Consider the following 15443-nt stretch of genomic DNA (forward strand, 5'->3'; position numbering starts at 1 on the left):
TTAAGTCCTCACACCTCCTTCAAAATCTATGAAAATCCCTTTTATATCCCTTGTCATTAATTATGTTTTCCTGAAGACCCCTTTCTGGAGTCCTCTGTCCTAGTCCTGCACTGGGGGTTGGCTGTGCACCTAGCCTGCCTCCCCATTCTTGTCTGGTCTTCCTCCCAAGAATTCCCTTTGCCTCATTCCTGAGAAGTCTCTCTTGTTTCCTGGATCCCATTTCTTCATTTCCCTTGATTTGTTTCTATGTTTCAGTGGAGCATATTTTTCAGGAATTTTCTTAAAAAAAGAAAAGAAAAGAAAAGAAACTGTCTGTTTTGGAGCGTTAGCCTGTTTGAATACTTTATTTGACCCAAGCAATGATATCTGTGGTTAGATGAAGAATTCTAGGACGGGCATTATTTTCCCTCACAATTTTGAAGGCGTTATGCTTTATCTTCTGAGAATGCTAGTATTACTGCTGAGAGGTCCAAAGCTGTTATTCTTTCTGGTTTTTCATACGGGATGTGCATGGGGCTTACGTTTATGTTGGGCTTATTGACATTTCATAACTTTCCTCTGTTATCTCATCTTTTCAATCATGTTGCCATTTCTTAGCCTGTTTTTGTTTTTCCTTTCTACTTTTGAGGTCATTCTGTTGGTTTTAATTTCTAAAATTTTCATTCCAGTTTACTTAATTTAGAGCATTGTATCAATATCCATCTGGTAAAGCCCACAATACAGGCTGTACGTACATGAGAAGCCCACAGCTAACATGATACTCAACAGGGAAAAGCTGAAAGCTTTTCCTCTATGAGCAGGAAGAAGACAAGGATGCCCATTCTTGGTTACGTAAGATGACAACTCAATGAGTTTTTACCAATGGACACACACAACATCCAAGGAACAACACAGCATCAGGATCCTAAAATCCCCGTATTCACCTGCTCTCTTCCGATCCCATATCCCGTACTTCTCCCCACCCAACTAAGATTATGACTCATAACAGCATAGATTCGTTTTTCCCCTTTTGATCATTTGTTTCTTTATATAAATGGAATTGTACAGTATGTATACTTTTATTTATGGTTTCTTTCATTTTGCTAACATTTTGTTTATGAGATTCGAACATATTCAGGTATAGTTGTAGATTGTTTATTGTTTATTCTACGGCAGGTGCGTGCGTGCGTGCGTATACAAGAGTAAGAGGGAAAAGCCAGAGATTAAGTATATTGGGATACAGGTAGAGAAACTGGATCAGACAGGGAGAAACCCAGTGGTATAGATCATATTGGCAATGTTCTGGTTATTACACTGACTGGTAAATTTGCGGTTGTTCACTGTATTATTTGCTTCCTAACACAAATATATATTGCTTACACTACTTTAAGTATAATACAGAATTTAACAAAATAGAATTAGGCATGCTGTCTCATAGTATACCATTTCTTATCCAAAGCTTCAATGCATTGCTGAGATCGACTGATAATAGCATATTCACAAGTGAATCAGCAAAACTGGATCACTTTCAACAATTTGCAAATTCTTGAGAAGCTGGCCCCTTAGTCTTGAATATGCAAGTCCTAATCTACCCTGTGTTGTGGAAACGGCCTTTTATTTTCTCCTTCGGTGAGTGGTAATAGACTTGTTCTCACTAGCTAAACGCTGGAGCCTACTCTGCTGCGCTATAAATAATAGGAAGGTGAATCCTCACACTCTCCAGAACAACGAAGAAGAAATAAAATTACACTGCACTGATTTTCCTCCATATGCCGGGACACTTCGTTATGTCCTGGGAATGAAAGTGATCCCTCTTGCCCTGTTGATTTAAGCAAGGGAACATGTGGGGGTTTCCACCACTTGCCAGTAGGCATCTCGCTAGAAAAAAAGAAAAAAGTCCAACTTCAAAGGGAGGACAGCAAAATCAAATTGCAAGTCCTGGTAAACTGTGGGTCAAACCAAACTGGAAGCCTGGTTTACCTTGAGATTATTCGAATATAAGTAAGATGGTCTCTTATTTTTAAGGTTAGTTTGGGTTAAGAAGACTAGTACGTGCAATAGAAATAACTCTGAAACAATATGTAAGAACAATTGTCTCTGACAAGCAAAAGGTATGAAAGAATGTTTCTCAAGGAATTTTACTTCCTTTAGCAAGAAAACCAGCTTCAACTTGCAGGAAGTTAATTGAAAATCCCCACAGAAAGAACTGAAGTGAATGCCCTTCAAAACATCAAAGCTTTTCTTAGTTCCTTAACTCTTTTGATGAACTTGCAGTCCATTTAGTTCCCTCTGGTATTTTTCATTAATAACTTCTGAAGCTTAATACTTATTTCTTAAGCTTATCATATCTTTTTTCATTCGACTTCATTACCCCCACTAACATTGGTCATTTTGTTCCTCTTATGTATGTGTGTTTACTCTCTAATAAGATGGTTGTGTTTTCCAAATGTTTCCTTTCTCAATCTTTAAAATGAAGACAGAAAATTCTCATATATCAATTTGATGCATTCAAATCATCATGGATTATAATGTGGAAGTAACTGTACTCATTACTGAAAGTAATTCTGACAGCTCTAAATGAATCCTTGTTTTCTGTTGAAAGTCTTGAACTACCATGGTTGGATACGCCTGGTGAACTTCCCCCTTCCCCTTTCAAATATTTCCCTTGGCTCTAAGTCTGCTTTTACATCTCAGTTCATTTACATACAAACTCCATTTCTGCCCCAACCCAAACCTCTGCCACTTTTCTGTCTGCACCCCACCTAGGGTAACACTGTCGGCTTCTGATTTTCAAGCTTCATTTCTGTCCCCAGAAGCCGTGTAAGCATTTTTGTGCTTGAGCAAATAGGGTCCTGGTTTAAAATTTCTCTTTTTTTTTTTTCTCCTCATCACATTTCCTCTATTTTATCTCATTCTCCCACACACATCTCGAGAAGAAATAAAGTATCTCAACGGATTCGACTTGAAATAGTGCATTTGCCAATAAGGCTTTGGAAACAAAGTGCTCTCGAACTGCAGGGGATTTTCTAATCATAAACTTGCTCATTCTCATCATCCCCAAGGGGCTAAAGCACATATTATTATTCCATTAAGGAAATGAGGACTCTCTGAGCCAAGCAATTCTCTCTTTAGCTCCCTCCTCCCATTTTCATGTTCTAAAACTCTCTCTACATAAATGGTTCTCAAAGCTTGTTAGCCATGACCTTGTGACTGGCAGAAGATTCTTTCCTAAGGCTCATTCAGTGCACAGACCTGGAGGTCAGCCCTATGGATAGGGTTCTAGGTCTCATGAAACAAAGCAGTTCAGCCTTTGAGTTGTACCTTGTAGGTCTGTCTCATATTGAACTTGGGGAAAAAAAGGACTGTGTTAAAAACGGTTGAAAGTTACTTCTACTCAAAGTTTCTCCATGAACACAGCACTCTAGATTTTTCCTAGAAAACTACCCGATGCAACAGAAAACAAAACATCATCAAATAGAAACAGTCAAAGCCACATTTCTTTTAATATATAAACGTTTTCAGGTAAGTGGGACATAGGAGAGAAAACCTTTTGGAAGATTTGACTTTTAACTCCGTCCTTAATCTCTGGTTCCACAAAACAGTTCATATGCATCTTGTATGTCCCCTGCCTCAGCCCTGAAGTCGGGAACTGGGTTCCTTTCATGGGAGATTGGAATTTAGAAACCAATTTCTTGGTGCCAAGTGTGTTCATGACTCCTGAGGTGTACGTTCTGGATACCCTGAGCAGACAGAGCCAAGAAAACACGCATATGTACACACTAATCCATGTATATCCCATTCTCTCTGCATCCCAGGGACCAGTGACTGTGACTAAAAACCAGTGTCAATTTTCTTATTTACATTCCCCTAGTTATTCTAAGCTATGAGAATGTTATTTTATTGGGAATTAAATCAAGCTATTTCAATGTGTTTTTAAAATAAAGCTAATTAATAAATACAGGATTATTTTCTCCCTGATTTAGACCCTTGGAAAAAAATTTGCTCCCCTATTGGCTAGTGGGATGAAATCTCTTATTTGGGTTTCTTATTGTGAGTTTAAGTTTAAGTCCCTATGAAGTAGGAAGGGCCAAGCCTTTTCAGCTATTAGTTTAAAAAAATCTGTAAAAATTCAACTTGAAGAGATCAACACTCAATTTTTCAGGTTGTCATAATTACAGATTAAAGTCTGATATTATATAATCAAAATTAAAAAATTATTAAAGCAACCATAAGGAATTCCAGTTTCTGGAATTTAAAAAATGTATCAAGGACTTGTTCTTTAATTCAGTTTTAATTCTCTCATTATTTATAACAGTAAGACTGGAAACAAACTAAATGGCAAACAATGCTAATTACTTAAACTCGTTATAGTATGTCCACAAGATGGGCTCGACGTAACCAGTAAAACATCATGGTCTCACTAAACATATTTACAGTGAATCTTACAAAAATATATTTTAGGCTAAATAAACACAAGGTATACAAAATATTAGCTCAATATTTTGATATGTGATTATGTATAAACACGTACGCATGTATAATTTTAGGTAAACAAATGCTTCTTTGTATGTATATATATAAACACACCATGTAATTTCTATATGCCTATAATTCTATCAGATATACTATATATAAACAAATTAACAAATAGATGGTGGAGTTTGTAGTAATACTTAAGTTTATGTATATTTTTCTACTATTAATGAGATTTCTATGATAAAATATTTGATTTTTAGAAAAATAAATTGATTGTATTTAATATCCAACTCTATTCTATCATAAAATAATGTATTCATACAGTCACGTTAACCTACAATGTAACAGGCACCATACCTGGGTCCCACTCAAAGTTAATCTGTCTAATCATATATGGTTTATCTGTGGACGTTCCCTTCTATTTCTACTTAGCCAAAAGTTTTTATGTTAAGTGTTGAATTTTATCAAATGATTTCTCTGCATCTATTCATGTGTTTATATATTTTTCCTTTACATTTTAACCTAGAAAGTTACATTGATTGATTTCTAAGTCCTTGGATGGTGCTGACCTAATGAGGCATGACTTTTTCCTCAGAGACATGGCCAGTGCAAGTGAGTTTTATGAGCTGATGTTACTATTTTGAGATTAATTTAAATCTATCTTTCTCTGATGATCACAAGTGCTGTCCTAATTCTTTAGAATAAACTCAAGGAATTGCTATATTTTTGATGTGTTAGATGATGTCTGAATTAGCGGCCCAAAGCAGTCTTTTCCAACGTGTGTTCTGGAGACCACGGACTCCACGGAATTGTTCAGTCCAAGGTACTTCAATGACCAAAGAAGTTTGGGAAAACACCACACAAGATCTGATACTTAGAGAATCACAACGCATATGAGCAGATTAAAGATTCTTACCAGTCCTGCAAAATACATTTATTCACCTTTTTAAGTCAAGCATTTCCCAAATTTATTGGATCATGAAATCTTTTCTTTACCAAACAGTCATTAACAGCTTTGGAAACCATTAACACACTTGGGAAAGTTCTTGCCTTTTATAAATGAGCATTTTAAAAAATCTTTATCCAATTAGAGTGTATTAATTTGTAATAATATACATATTTACCAAACTTAGCTTTGTTTTTTATACTTTAAATGAAAATATTACTTCTTATCCTATGAAGAGCACAAAAAAATCCCAGTAAGATGAAAAGACATTATTAATTATTCATGACAATCTAAATAACAGTTAAACTTCAAGGTAGACACATTTTTTTTCCTTTAACTGTCCTGTATTTTTTTCCCAGAAACAAATGCTCTATTGCTGACTTCTTCAGCGTAAGTTAAGCCAGATGTAACCCCTCACTGAAGGAAAAGAGATAAATACTGACAGAAAAGAAGGAAATTTGCAAGTGGCAGTTGCATTTTTTAATGCATGTGCCAGAAAGCTTGATTTTAAACTCAATATACCAAAACTTCATTTACCTGAAGTGCAATAATTCTGACTTTTGAATAGTTTAACACTCCAAAAGAATGTGGTGAAATTAACTTTTGCAATAGCTGTGGAAAAAAAAAAAAAAGAAGCTATAAAGCAAATTAAAATCAGGGAAATGACAGAAGTTGAGTGAATGCCATATGCCCCCCCCCCTTTTGTGATTAAATACCCTAATCAAAAATCTCTCTTATCTACTTGCAGAAGCATTTACAAACTCTGCATAACATAGAGTGAGTCACCTTCCCCCATGCCAGTCAATATGCATGAACTGGAAGATGCTTTGTACACATATGCTTTTAAAATTGTCTCTTTAGTAACTATAATAACATGATGTTTCTTTCATTTCTTTAAAATACTTGCCCACTCTGAATTCTTTCTGAGTCTCAGAATTCTTCCTCGCCTCTCTTCTGAGGTCAGGGAAAATCTGCAAAGCATTCCAGAGGCCTCTAGCAATGAGAAGGATGTATGACTAAGCAAATCTTTGATTCAGAGTTGTTTTGCTCCCGTTATATGACAATGGGAGAAGAGGATGAAGATTAATGTTTACTGAGAAGCTGACGCGTATTAGCATTCTTTTGGTGTCACCCCAAAAGGGGGAGGGAAAAGACCCCAGGTCTTGTCATACCCGAAAGGTAAGAATTCAGACGGGAGACAGAATCTTGTGTAGCGAAAGATTTTAAAGGATTTATTAGCAAAGGGGAAGTGCACCTCCAAGAATGGGAGGCGGGCTGATTCAAGGGCGGACAGCAGAGGTCTTTGTTTGCCCCCTCCTCTTATACCCTCGCTTGGAGGTGGTCTCTTGATTGACGGCTCTTGCCCCTGGAGTGCTTAGTCATGCTTGTCCCCTTTTGTGCATTTCCTTACCCATGATGCACATAGAAAAACCCATGGGGGATGCCTAAACTGCTATGCTAATTATATTACAATGAGCATTGGGTCATGTCCCGTTAGGTCCTTGTCGCTACCACGCAGTTGCGGCTGTTGGGTTCTAACGGTTTCATGCTGGCACTCATTTGGAGGAAGTAAAGCCCCTTTATGCTGAAGGCAGGCATAGCGCCATCTTCTGGACCATCCTCCCTCTCTCCTCCACCTGTCTGCCTGGTGCCGCCACTTACCTAACTACCTAACATTAGGAACTTCACATACCTTGCTCACAACACATCTACAAACATCTCATTTTGCAGAGGAGCAAAAGCCTGGACAGGTCATTCAGCTACTAATTGGTTGGCTTAGATGTGAACTCAAACTTCCCTTGCTCTAAACACTATGCTGTCTTCTGCCCTATCACATACTTCAGTGTGTGCAAATTTCTCATTATTTTTAAGTATACTTCAACATCTCCAGAATAGTTGAAATATTCTGTTCTCTTTACAGAGGAGAAAAATGAGGTCCACTGGGACATAATGGGTACCTTTCCACTTTTTTAAGCTCCTTCACTCCAATACCCCTTAGAGTACCCTTTCTCAGAAGTCAGTTCCACTGGAGTCTGATTAGTCACTGAAACAAGATCTTCCAATCAACACTTAACGATTCATTTGACTCCCACTCTAGGAACCTCCTGCTATCTTTTGAAGAAACTCCTTGTTATCGTTGGAGCCACTGGTACCATAAGAAAAAGAGACCGAGAGATTCAGCCTGGATTCTACTGTTCCTGGTTACTTATTGTTTATGAAAATTAAACCCAATATAAAGCAGGGTGTTTGAGTTAAAAATAAGACCAACACAGTTAAAAATGACAAATAATAAGATGGCACAAAGCATCTGAGATGAGTTAATTAATGCACCTATTAACCTAACAATCTGTAACAACAATGTGTATGTATTAAAAAAAAAAACTCAGACTTTTTATTTCCTTAACTTCCACAGTCAGCATGTTTAAGCATTTTCCTAATGTGATCCCATTTTATATTTTAATCTTCCTGAGCCTGCAAAATGTTATGATAAATTTAGCTGTTTACTCATCTTTTGCTAGAGTAGCCTGAAATTTTTTTTTAATTCATTAAAAAAACAACAAAGCAACAACTGAGAACAGTATGTTATTGTCCTGTGTCTTTTTTTGTTAGGAAGGGAATATAAAGCACTCTGTTTTGTAATGAATAGATGGATGATACTGTGCTGCTCAATGAGACACTGTTTCAAAATCTATTTTATCTGTGTGCCTGGGATTTTATTTGTGCCCCAGTCAGCTGGTTGATGAGTGTTAGGTACCAGGGCAAGAACCAGACTTGCCTAAGAACGAAGTTTGGAACGATTACATACCACCTTTGGACAGATGAAAACACAGAAACTGACCAAAAATTAATCATTTTCTCCCTCTTTAAAAATATTCAAAGAAATAAAATTTCTCCATCCATGAAATATTCAAAGTCCAGATTATATTGAAAAAAAGTCCTATCTTGATTTTTCTCCATAGTCTATGTTTGTAAATTAATGTTTGTGTTTTTGTTTTTAAGGGGATGTATTTAGGTTTATTTATTGAGTTTTAGAGGAGGTGCTGGAGATTGAACCCAGGACCTCGTGCATGCTAAGCATGCACTCTACCCCTTGAGCTATACCCTCCCCTTTAATGTTTATTTTGTAGCCAGATCAGCAAACACACACTGAACACATGTTTTATTCAAGGTACTTTATGAACTGCCTTGAACACATTTCTTATTTAATCCTCCTCTCAACCCTGGGAATGCGTCCTACTGTAATTAAGATTTTTGAAGGAGAAAACCAGGCGTGCGCAGGTTGAAATGACTTACCCAGACTTACCCTTGCAGACTGTAACAATGAGTCTGAGCTCAGAAACCAGTAAGTCTGGTACTAGATCCCACACAGTTAGCCATTAAGACACGTTTGTTATTTCCAACACTGCCCCTCCTTCTAGTCTGGCTAAACCCGGTTCTCTGGAAGACCCCTTTCCTCTTCCAAAAGTGCTGGTGTTATTAACCAAGAACTTTTTCTTTCTAAATAGGATTAGGCTAGGGAAAAGGGGACTGCGGGAATATATTTATCTAAGGAAATTATTTCTCCCCCAAACATCGGTGGAGCATCCCTGTAAACACAAGAAAAAAACAAACAGCAGAGCAAGAACTGGCTCCCTCTCAGAGAGTCCCCTTTCTTAGACTCAGGGCCAGCAAAATCTTACAATTTAATCATGGTTAAGTGCTCCTGTAATAAGGCGCAGTGGACAAATATGAAATATATTTTTAAACACACTTTTCCTCTGAGAAGCTTAAATAATTTGAATTATGAATAGCTGGTACCAGAATTATTCTTTAGCACAAAGGAGATTTGCTACAAAGACAGGTCCTTCTCCAAGAGCTGAGGCAAAGACATTAAAAATAAATAAAATCCTTGATATTTCTACATTTCTATATGCCAGGGATTTTATTTTTTTAGTGTCTATTTTTAGTATCTCTATCTATATTTGAATATGTGTTTTATAAATACATACTTTCATAAATTTATACTTACATATCTAGATCATGATGTTACAATATATTAACCAAAACAACTCGGAGAAGCTTTGGGCCAAATTTCCTATTTTTCAATAAATACACTATAGACAAAGGTAATAGATGGATATTATTCCTTATTTAGCTTGTTTTTCTTATGCTTTTTTGGACTGTCTATCACTTTTTGGCCATGGAAGCTCAAAATCTCTTAAGAAGTTTTAAAACAGAGCATCACTGAAACCTTCTTGCCCTCCCTAGAATGGCCCTTAAAAGCCCAACCCTCTATGTATTTAAACCAGAGAGAGAGAGAATTTTTGGAAGTATGCACACAAGGAACTAGATATTTGACAGGGCAACTGCATCCCATCCTTTCTGTCTTCTCCAGACCTCCTTCTAAGTCACTGCCTGGGGGCTCAAATCCCCCCCCCCCCTTTTTTTTTTATTCCTTCAGTGTCAGTCCTAAGGCAGCAGGAATACTTAACTGCTGTACTAATTATTCTGGAAGAATGGTTCTTGGCCTCTCTCTCTAGTTAAATCGTTCTGCTGTGTCGAGAGTAGAGAAAAATCCTTATCCAATTCTTGGTGGTTTTTCGTTAATTGACTTCTAATGAGGTATCTGGCGCCAGCAGCTGCATGAGGCTGAAAATGTTTTTCCTTTTCTTTGATTTAGGTCAATCTTGCACTGAGTTCGCACAGTTTAGCAGAGCTCACTCAACGCAGGAAGTCAAATACGTATCATAAAGAAACACTCTTTAAAAAGGATATCAGTACCAGAGAGATCATAGATTGTCTCTTAATTGAGGACTATAAATAAATGTAAGTAATAATCACTAACACATGTACATACTTAACCAAGGCCCTTCTCCCCTTCTCGGTCTACCATGGGATTATTTAGGGCAGAATTCTCACATTTTTCATGATCATTATTTCGCCGTGGAGAGTTAGAAGCATCGACAGACATTAGGATGTGACCACCCTCCCCTCACCCCCAGTTCTTCCTCTTGTTCTTCTCTCCTTCCCCACTCCTTCTCATTCTCTTTTTGAGTTGGCAGTATCTCAAAAGGGCAAAGGGATTATGAGGCTCCGGCTCATTCTATTTGTTTGTTACCGAATAAATGCTTCATCAATGGAAAGAGAATGATTTCATTAGGCACAGGAAATCGAGCCCACGTATTTAAGCCAGGAACAAACAAATAACCAAAAATCGGTCAGGGAGCTGAAGTTCAGGCTTTGGAACCAGCCAGACATTGCCTCAAACATCGGCTTCCTTTCTTTGTTAATGACATGAACTCAGTTAGCCTTGTTCCTCTCACCAAGACCCAATCTTATCTGCAAACTGGGATTCCTGTTATTTGCCTGGGAATTTGACAGGCTTCATACGTAGCTCCTCCTCTTCCAGACCCAAGTTCTAACAACACTGAGAAAATACGGTGAAGCAGTGGCAGATGGGAGTCCCGGTGGTCACCGGGATTAATGATAAAGCTTAAGTAAGAGGGTGTAGCTTAGGGTCAGAGCCAAATGGACCTACTGAATGAATCTCAGAATGAAACACATCACCACCCTGTACCTACCAGACTGCACCTGTGAGGTGAAGGCCACCAAGATTAGACTCAGGGCATGGGGGGAAGAGAAAGGATGAAAGGGAAGAAGAGGACCTTGATCAAGTCAGGACGATCGATTTGTTCTCCCTGAAGTTACTGACTCAATAGATCGTTTCATTTCTTCCAGTAGCACAGTGATTAAAGGTTAGGAAGGGTCAGAGTGTTCCTGCTGGGGGAAACTTCTGAAGCTAGAAAGAACCATTCTTCTAGGTCTTCTGAGTTCTTAACCCAGTGTGCTTAGATATTAAGCTTGTTATCAATCAGGGAAGCAGCCACCACCTCAATTTTTTCAGTACAGTCTTGTCTTCAATGTCATGGGCTCCTCCAATACCAGCCACGCCTCCTTTGACTCTCCTTCTAGACCCACGAGTGGTTCACCTTTTCCTCTCAGGAGGCTCTGAAACGGATCAGAATAGATTCCTAAATAAATGGACTCAAAGGCTACACTTTCCCCAAGGCTGGAAACTCACACCCTATTCTATTTCTCATCTTGAACCATGACCAGCCATACTGCCCCATGGAGCATATCGGGACACTGCATTAGAAGATTAGATGGTAACCTTTTGGTTCAATAATAAAATTCCTCCAAAATAGAGATTCCGGGAGGGAATTAATTCAAATAGTGTATCCCTTGTGAGTTCAAGTTTGTATCTGATGTACGCTATATTAGTGTCCAAGATAACTAAGCCTCAACCAAATCCTTGTCCCTGTGCAAATCACAGATTTACCTCCGTCCAAAATCATATATTCTAAAATGCATCCAACTTGCTTCTTATTCCACTTAGACTTAATTAAAGAGCGCTTGACGTCAACCTCGATTTACTTCTCATGCATTAGCTGCAGCCTGGGCTGTTTTTCTCAGGAATAGGGGAGCTTCTTTGGGACTCTGGATGTTAAGTCAGTTCAACACCAAGATTCTGATGCCTATGACCGTTCTAGAAAAATGCCAATAGGAATAATCCAGCATTATTGTCACGAACAAATTTAGAAAACAAGATTGTCCTCAGCTCTGGGGGATTTATCCCAGGACATACTGTAGCCTCAGCACCGAGCACTTGGTATTGCCAAGAAGCTGCTGCAGGGATCCAACGGTATCTGAGCAAACCAAGAGCACCTTGGTTTCGTCGCCACCGGAACGGCTCTCGGTTCAGACCAGTTGCCTACAATCTGTAATCTGCAAACTCGCTCAGCTGAGAGTCAGCTCCTTGTGTTACAGATGGTTACTCTTGGCACCTACTCCTCTCAGACATCTCTGCTTTCTTACCAAATTCAAACCTTGCTCTCAGGTCTTTTTGTGTGTGTGTGTTTTTCCTTTTATACCCATATATTCAAAACCTATGAATTTCCATTTATCCGTTGAGGCTCATGGTTCCGCCGCCCCAGGTCTGCCTCTGTGGGCGTCCACGTTCTTCCGAGTGCAGGCACTGCGTTTTCAATTGTGTATCAGAGTGACCTTTCCTGTTCCTGAGTGGCTCAGTTCCAAGGTACCTGCCTTCTGGGGAACATTTCTTCCCCCACTTCAGATCCCAATTAGGAACCCGTGATGGGAGGTGATTATGTGGAGCTGGTGGACAAGCCACACGGATGCGAGGCTGGCCCTTCCCCGTTTTCCTTCTTGGCTGCTCTAGAACTGCCTGCTTCGACCTAGCATGGCACTTCAAAGACGGAATCTTTGCAGTGCATGCAGAACCCAGCCTGGCCCAAAAATTGTGGTCTAAACTCCTAATATCTTAAACTTGTCCACAAAATGACTGTTTCCCTCCTGGCTGAGTTTTGCTAAGGACAAGCAGTCCTCCGAGGTAAGCTATAGGAGCTTGCGGCTGAGGCTTCCTGCACCTGCTAAATGCATGTTAATGACTCAGCAGGAGCCCACACACAACCTGCATCTTTGCTTGGAGACCACCTGCGTGGCTGGCATCTGCTGAGGCCACCGATGAGGTGGCCAAGACTTTGCTGAAGCCATCTACATGTCCTGCATGCCCTGCATGGGGTCTGAGTGGCCTGGATGTCCTCAGAAGCCCTCTCACTCCAGGGCTTAAGGCCAAGGCCTCAGGTGAAGGCTATTCCCCTTTGGCAGAGGCAGGTAGAACCTGAGAACCGTCCGCTTGAAGCCATCCACCCATGTGTCCCTGATGCCATGGAAACAGTTACATCACCATGGACCACGTGACCATACGCAGCACCAAACATTAAGCACAGCAGATTAAAAGCCTGTGGACTTTCCACAGCAGCTACGACCTAAAGGCACAAGGGCAAAAATCTGCCTGGGTTAACATAAGCCTTCACAAAGCACTGAGCTAACTAAGAATGTTCTTCCCACACACTAAGGTCACAGCCCCAAACCGGGTTTCTTAGCCACACCAAATGCCTCTAAACGTTCAAATTATCCAAATCTTCTTTTTCACGTTCCAGTATCTTTGCTTGGGTTTCTGAGGAAGTCTGGGAGTCGGCACCCTTGATCTCCATACACTTCCTGGTCTGAAAAGATTGTGAGATGGGGGCATATTGGGAAGTCCCAGGCTACTGTGTGCAGACTTTTAATGGAAATGTCAAACCTGTTCCACTATGATCGCCTGCTCAAAGAATAAACAGGACCGAGAGAGCAGGGAGGGAAATTGTGCGAGGATGTATTTTTGGACAGTAGTGCGTCCATCTCTCTCTGCTCCATCCCAGTCATGAGAGGTCTGCCCATCCCCTTAACTCAACCTTCCCGAGGGCCTCCAGAGGCCGTCTGGAGAGCTTACACTGTGATTCCACAGGTGGGTGGGATAGCAGATTGGGATCTGCCTTGTACCTGGGAGACCTCGATCACGAGGGGTCTTCTGAATAGTCTGTGTGGTAAGAGAGACAGGACAGGCTGCTCCACAGGGATTGCCTTGCTCTTCCAGCTGTTTCCAGGAATGAGGGGCGCATGAGCGCTTCCTGCGGACAAGGTGTGGGTCCGTGGGGAGCGGGTGAGAACTGTCTGGTCCAATAGAGCCCACCAGGTGGGGTGATGGAGGAGGGGTGGCGGACTGCATGGGCAGGAGCTGGAGATGAGCTCCTCAGAGCTCAAGGAAGCACAGTCAGCACCCTGAGAGGTGACAGAGAAGCTTGCCACCCCTGCAGTTCCTTCACGTAGATGGTAACATCAAGAGTGAGCAAAAAGCAGCTCTCTCTACATGGCAATGCATATTTAATAGGCTTGCCATGAGGACTGACTTGGTAATGCGTATAAAAGGCTTAGGACAATGTTCTCACTGTCTATGATTAATACCAGCCTTACTAAGCATGGGTAACAAATTTTAGGTGTGAGTGTCTTAATGACGTCCTTCCATTGAATGCGCACACCCTGCCCCACTCCGCATGTTCTGTTTGCACATTGTCATTTCTGCTCTATCACAATATATGTATTCCTCAGAATCACCGCTGTATGCAAACTCATGCAATAAAAGCCACAAGGCTTTGGATACATTGGGTTAAGACACTGGGTTAAGGGCATAACATTCTGAAATTTAATCCGGGACACACACGCAAAAATAGGCACCTAACCAATATGGCAGCCCACGTTTAAACGGTTCCAAAATGCTTCACTCCTACAGCAGATGCGGCACCTGAAGTTTGCTTGAGCGAGAGGGGAGGGTGGCAGCAGCTGTGGCTTACTGCGGGGTGGTGGGAGGCGGCTTCCCTGAGATCTGATGGGAAGTTGTGACAGCAGATGGGGACGGGTGCGGCTCCCGGTCCCTGTGTGCTCTGTGTAGTCCCAGCTGGCTCTGCTCATCTGAGCGCAGTTTTGTGTTTACCTAGTGCTCCTCGTTTATGAAAAAAGCATGTAAGCAAATGCGAAATTTGTCTTGTCCTCAAATGGGTCCTTCATGTACCAGTCACATTGGAACAAATGCACATTTTCAAAACCGGCAGAGCTGACTGACGATACGTATTTACAAACCAGAAGCCACGCATCTCCTGACCTGCTTTGAAACAGTATAATTTGTGAGAATCTGATCTCCCAAGTGCAATGGCTACAGCCTCTGGATTTTGGCCACAGGCGTGAGCCAAAAGAAATATGTAACAGGGAAGAGAATTCTGAAAGCCCTTGTTAGGACCTCACAGTTACTCAACTCTCTGGCTAAATTATTTGTGAGAATACAGACAATACTTAAAGGATTGTCGTGAGGTTTATAAGCAGGAAGGGGAAAAGAAAGAGAGGAAAAACAAACGGCTCTGACCAATTCTTAGACATGACAAAGGAGATCTGACTCACCCCACAATATCATGTGATAGTTTTTAACAATAACCAAAAAAATTAGTTACCATTCAAATCTAAGATGTAGAATCATAGAAAAATCTATATATTTACAAACTCTGTCAAAGCCGTCAAACCCTAATTCCTCTTATTCCAAGACTGATTAAAAAGAAATTCCTACTTTGTTTTTTTTGAGTGAGAAATAACTAATCCAATCTACCAAGAA

The sequence above is a fragment of the Camelus bactrianus genome, chromosome 16 (assembly GCF_048773025.1).
Source record: "Camelus bactrianus isolate YW-2024 breed Bactrian camel chromosome 16, ASM4877302v1, whole genome shotgun sequence".
Taxonomy (NCBI): Eukaryota; Metazoa; Chordata; class Mammalia; order Artiodactyla; family Camelidae; genus Camelus; species Camelus bactrianus.